The following is a 6,330-nucleotide window of genomic DNA, read 5'->3' on the forward strand; positions in this document are numbered from 1 at the left end:
ACAATATAAGGCAATGCACTTACATTGCATGTACCTATGCTGGCTTATACTGTACGTACTTATACTGTATGTAAGTACATACAATATAAGCCAACATAGGAACATACAATATAAACCACGACTTAAGAAAACTCTCTGGAAGATTACTTATTGAGCCCTGTACCCTTTGAGAAGATGGAACCTATAGAACTACTGCAGTCACGTGAGGAGGGTGTAAGATGCTCCCTCTAGAAGTCCAAGAAAAAAAAGCACTACCAAAGCTGATAGTGAGAAGGAAGATGGATGAGAACATCTTGTCCCTGTGAGACATTCCTGTCTCAAAGAGTAAAAATGTAAAGATGCTGGAATAAGGGATATCCGGCAAGGAATGTGAGTAGAACATGGCACAGAAGAGAGCCGATAAAGCATTGAGATGTAACAAAGGCCTATGCCGTGGAAGACAATGGACACACACACCATAACATAGACACAGATGACATAACACAGAGACAAGTTGCAACTGCTTGGCACTTTCCCTTTAGGGACCCGAGAGTCCTAGCACAAGACGAGCCAGAGGCCAATGAGGCCAAGGGAAAGGAAGCCCTATGACAACAGCACGTGATGATGAAATGCAACTCATTAAAGGAAGTTAGGGCCAAAGCAGTTAGGAGGATGCTCGAGAGGCTCAGCAAGCCTAGAGAAGGAAGCGGACTGCCAGGTGACTGCAGCTACAGCTCCGGACCTGAAGGCGAGCTCCACGGGGGAAAGAGCCGTGACGACGTCAAGTCGAAGAAGGCTGATGACACAAAGTTCACGAGAATGTGGAGATGGGTAGGAATTGCCCTGCCCGGCAAAGGCTCTGGTGAGGCTGAGGAGAAACCCTCTCCCTTTACTTCCAGGGAGCCTGTCCCACTACAGACCTCTCCGCTAAGCTGACATCAGATTGCCTCCTGTGATAGTAAAGGCTTTTCCCCTTCTCCCAACCACTGGCCCCGACACTTAGCTTTTGGAAGACAAGCAGACAAAATCCATCCTCGGTCGGACGTGGACGTTGAGACGTTCTCAATGTGTGCGCTTCGGTGCTGCCGCTTCCAAGCTGTGGCTACAAGCCTGCCCAGGGTACCTAAGGCAAAACAGAAAACGTGACTATTGCCCTCAAAAACAGTAATCCCCGGGACTCCTTCGCACCCCTGCCCCAGCTCACCTCAAGTCTTGATTTGACTCCAGAGGCCGCCCGGAAGATACCTGCAAAAAGAAAATGTACACACTTAGCATGCTGCTGCATAACACTCACCTAGGAATCAGCCCGCCTAAACTCCGAGTCACCTGCCCTCCTCTCTTCCCCGGCATGCCTAGGGCAGCGACAGCACCTGCAAAGAAACAAAGCAGAAAAGCATGCTGAGATACTGTGAAAACACAACCTCCCAACCCTGACAAGTATGCTACACTGATACCTTAAGCTTGAACCCACCTGGCATGGGCATGCTGGGCTAGGATAGATGGCAAGCAGTCCATCTAAAATAAAAAGAGGAATAATACGTACCTAGAGCTGCACCAGAAACTGAGACCTCAGCAATAACAACTGTTTCGGTACCCTACTCAATGCTCACCTTGCCCACTCAGCCTTGACAGCTGCTCTCTGCCTTGACTTCCTAAAAATAAAGACAAAGAGCAGAGCTGCAGCAGCCACAATTTATGCTTCCTCTGCAGAGACAAACAGTGACTGACCTTCACAGGGGAATCCCCTCACCCAGAATGGGGGGCTCTGCCCTGGATTTATCCTTCTGCAACTAAAAGAAAGTTAGGATGAAAGTGAAAGGGCTGCAGGATAACTTATGGGCTCCACGTATCCTGTGTCCATCTACAAATCCCATCTAGAATCCAACTACACATTACAAATTCCAAGTCCCTGAGACTTCTCATATTGCACCAGGATATGCAGCAGGGCAGAACAGCAGCTCCAGCACAAATGTGTGCAGACACCCGTGACACAGGACAGACAAGACGTGACAAACACTGGGGACACAACAGGAACGGAAATCTCTTAGCAAGGAAAATGGCTGCAAGGACTGAGAGAATGCAAAAGAAGAAGAGTTGAAGCTGATGGCGAGCTGATGAGGCTCAGAGAACCCTGGAGGAAGAAGATGCAAACAGAATGATTTATTCCAAAAACTGCAAAGATGGATGCCCGAGAATCCTACAGTCAGAATCCTCTCCCTAACCTCACATCCTTACAAGTCCTACTCTGCTATAATGGATCATTGCGCAGCACGGTTGTCCGTACAGCTCAGAACAAGACATGACAAGACATCTGACTGGACGCTTCTAAAGAGAGATGCATTTCTGCTGCCTGTGTGAGCTCCCAAGTCAAAAGATCTATGGCATGGGTGCCAGGGCGAGGAACGCTGAGATCACGGATGCTAGGAAAGGTTTCTGAGAGGCCCCTCACAGGGCTAAGATAAGAGACATGAGATATCCAGGCAACACACAATACACAAAAGACAAGTGACACGAGACACACCGGGACTGCTCTGCCATGCTGCGCACCTCAGCACTGTGACCAAAAGGGAGACTTTGCTTTTATGGGGCCTAAGGGGCAACATCTTGGCTAACCTCATTGCCAGAGCCAACTCAGACCCCCACCTCAGGGAGTCCTGAAAAAGCACCCCACGTTCATCCCCTCTGAGGGTTGCAGCCCTCTGCTTATCTCTCAGACATCAGGGGATGCCTGTGTCAGGTGCAAAGAAAGGCCACCTCGTCACCTGGGAAGGTCCTGCTGGCACCGGGCTGGTGTCCCTCAGACAGCTAGATTAAAGAGAACCAAACATCAGTGCCTGACCTTGGCACCGCATCGGCCAAAACCCCACCACTCTGCTACTCACTATGCTCCTAGGAATGCCCAGCACCTCCTAACCCTGACCCTCTGCCATGGATGCAATGCATCCACACCTGAAAGAAAGTTAGAACATATGTCACACACCTCCACAATAACTTTAACTTTCAAGCTGGAAACACCTTATGTAAACCTAGGAATAGCACCTAGAGCCCAAGTACAGCCCACATTACAAATTTCAACTCCCCAGGGTTTGTCCTACTGAAGCACGCCATGCAGCAGGGCAGAACAGCTCCGGCACAAATACCTGCAGACACCCGTGACACAGAACGTGACAAACAGGGGGACACCAAACACAACACATCATGCTGGTGGTGAGGGCATCGAGGGAAGAGGGCAAAAGGGACCCCAAAGACACACTAGGGAACACAGCACACCAGACAACAGGACACAGACCGGAGCTGTTCTGCACTGCCCGCCTGAAAGCTGCCATCAAAAGAAGAGCCTCTCCCTTTAGCTGTCCTAACAGGCCCTTGGAGAAGAATGCTTTTCCCTCTGCTGGTTTTTAACTCTGCCCCAAGAACTCCCAACCTGCTACACTCCCATCGCCAGGCCATGGCCCCCGACTTATCTTTTGGATGATTGGTGAGGGGAATCCACGCTGCACCTGAAATGAGTCTGCCTCGGAGGGCTCTGTGATGGCCTGTTAGCCTCCCAGTCAGCTACAATAAAGAAAACCAAAACCAAAGTATGAGTTCAGACTTATGTGGGCCAAATCCCACCAAGGCAGCTACTTGCCCTTTCCTGAGCGTGCCTGGCTCCCTCAGGCTCCAGCTTCATCCTGATTCCAAGGATGTGGCCTTCCAAAGGAGTGGCACCTGGGTAAGAGAAAGGCAAAGTTAAATGGCATTCCTGTGAGTGCAGTGGATGACCTTGTGTGCTGTAAGACATGGCAATGCCTCTGCTAGGCTTCTGAACAGCCTTGGGGGGAGGGGCCCTCAAATAAACAAATAAACACCCTTTCTCACCCTGCTGCCTGCAAACCCCCTCCCAAGAACTCCTAACTGGATACCTGAACACCCTCCCTCTCCCAGTCACAATCCTCAACTCACCTGAAGCCTCAATCTCAAACATCATCCTTGACACTGGGCAGATCCCTCTTGTGACATGATGAATCTCCTGAAAAATGGTTGTGCTTCAGAGCTGAGCAATAACAACCACTTCTCTCCCCTGCCCACCTTGACTGCTGGCATCCAGATTGACTTCCTAAAAAGAAAGACAAAGAACAGAGCTGTAACACAGTCACCATACACACTTCTGCTGCAGAGACAAATGGGGCCTCACCTGCTCGGGGCAATCCCCTCACCCGGGACGGGGCCCTCTGGCACAGATTTAATCCATCTGAATCTGAAAAAAAAGGTAGGACAAGAGTCAAACTGTTGCAGGATAACTGAGGAGCTCCAGATATGATGTGTCCATCTACAAATCCCACCTACAGTCCAACTACACCCCGCATTACACATTCCAAGTCCCCAGGACTTTTCCTATCGCAGCTGGCTATGCCGCAGGGCAGAGCAGCCCCGGCACAAATGTGTGCAGACACCCGTGACACACGACAGACAAGACAGGACAGACAACGGGGACACAACAGGAACAGAAATCTCTCGGCAAGGAAAATGGCTGCAAGGACTGAGAGAACGCAAAAGGAGATGACCGAGCTGAGACCGATGGTGAGCTGATGAGGCTCAGAGAACCCTGGAGGAAGAAGATGCTAACTGAAGGATTTATTCCAAGAACAGCAAAGATCGATGCCTAGGAATCCTATGGTCAGAATCCTCTGCCTGCCCTCACATTTTTCACAAGTCCTAATCCACCATAATGGATCCAGGTGGGGCATAGCTGTCCGTACAGCTCAGAACAAGACCTGACAAGACACCTGACTGGATGCTTCCAAAGACAGAAGAGAGTCTGATGCCTGTCTGAGCTCCCCAGTCAAAAGTTCACTGGCCCAGGTGCCAGGCCAAGGAATGCAGTGATCACAGATGCTAACAAGGATGCCAAGGTTTCTGACAGGCCCCCCTAAGGTAAAAGACATGGGATACACAAACAACACATAATGCACAACAGACAAGTGACACGAGACACCCCGGGAGTGCTCTGCCCTGCACACCTCAGCACTGTGATCAAAAGTGAGACTTGGCTTTTATGGGGCCTAAGGGGCCACTTCATGAACACACTACCCCCCCCCCCAAAATTGAACTCAAAAACCCCTCCCAGTCATTCCCAAACCAGCACCATGCCTTCATCCCCACTGTGGGTCACAGCCCTCTACTTATCTCTCAGACATCTGGGGATGCTGGTCCCTGTCAGGTGCAAAGAAAGGCCACCTCGTCACCTGGGAAGGTCCTGCTGTCACCGGGCTGGGGTCTCTCAGAAAGCTAGACTAAAGAGAACCAAACATCAGGGCCTGACCTTGGCACTGCATCGGCCAAAACCCCACCACTCTGCTACTCACCGCGCTCCTAAGAAGGCCCGGCACCTCCTAACCCTGACCCTCTGCCACACATGGAAAGCATCTGCACCTGAAAGAAAGTTACAACATATGTCAAACAACACCAGGGTAACTCACAAGCTGCAAACACCTTATGTCAATCTAGGAATAGCATCTAGAGCCCAAGTACAGCCCACATTACAAATTTCAACTCCCTATGGTTTGTCCTACTGCAGCAGGCCATGCGGCAGGGCAGAACAGCTCCGGCACAAATGTGAGCACACACCCGTGAAACGGAACGTGACAAACAGGGGGGACAAGAAACACGACACATCATGCTTGTGGTGAGGGCCTCGAGGGGAGAAGGCAAAAGGGACCCCAAAGACACACCAGGTAACACAGCACACGAGACAACACCAGACAGACCAGAGCTGTTCTGCACTGCCCGCCTGACATCTGCCATCAAAAGTAGAGCCTCTCCCTTTACCTGTCCTAAGAGGCCCTTGGAGAAGAATGCTTTTCCCACAGGCAATTTTTAATTCTGGCACAAGAACTCCCAACCTGATACACTCCCATCTCCAGGCCGTGGCCCCAAACTTATCTTTTGGATGATAGGCGATGGGAATCCACGCTGCACCTGAAATGAGTCTGCCTCGGAAGGCTCTCTGATGGCCTGTTAGCCTCTCAGTCAGCTACAATAAAGAAAACCAAAACCAAAGTGTGAGTCCAGAGTTATGTGGGCCAAATCCCACCAAGGCAGCTACTTGCCCTTTCCTGAGCGTGCCTGGCTCCCTCAGGCTCCAGCTTCATCCTGATTCCAAGACTGCGGCCTTCCTTAGGAGTGGCACCTGGGTAAGAGAAAGGCAAAGTTAAATGGCATTGCTGTGAGTGCAGTGGATGACCTTGTGTGCTCTAAGACATGGCAATGCCTCTGCTAGGCTTCTGAACAGCCTTGTGGCGGGAGGGCCCCTCAAATCAACACCCTTTCTCACCCTGCTGCCTGCAAACCCCCTCCCAAGAACTCCTA

The 6,330-nt window shown here is 50.8% G+C and overlaps 1 long non-coding RNA gene across 1 annotated transcript; it reads right to left on the minus strand.

Moving 5' to 3' along the window:
- Positions 1-4: 4 nt before the first annotated feature.
- Positions 5-3,149, minus strand: LOC134433827 (uncharacterized). Its single transcript, XR_010031742.1, has 5 exons — positions 1,590-3,149; positions 1,451-1,494; positions 1,306-1,349; positions 1,184-1,224; positions 5-1,102 (listed from the first exon to the last, which is right to left on the minus strand). It is a non-coding gene; the product is annotated as an uncharacterized LOC134433827 (long non-coding RNA).
- Positions 3,150-6,330: the final 3,181 nt, after the last annotated feature.

The sequence above is a fragment of the Melospiza melodia genome, unplaced genomic scaffold, assembly GCF_035770615.1.
Source record: "Melospiza melodia melodia isolate bMelMel2 unplaced genomic scaffold, bMelMel2.pri scaffold_270, whole genome shotgun sequence".
In the NCBI taxonomy this organism is placed as follows: domain Eukaryota; kingdom Metazoa; phylum Chordata; class Aves; order Passeriformes; family Passerellidae; genus Melospiza; species Melospiza melodia.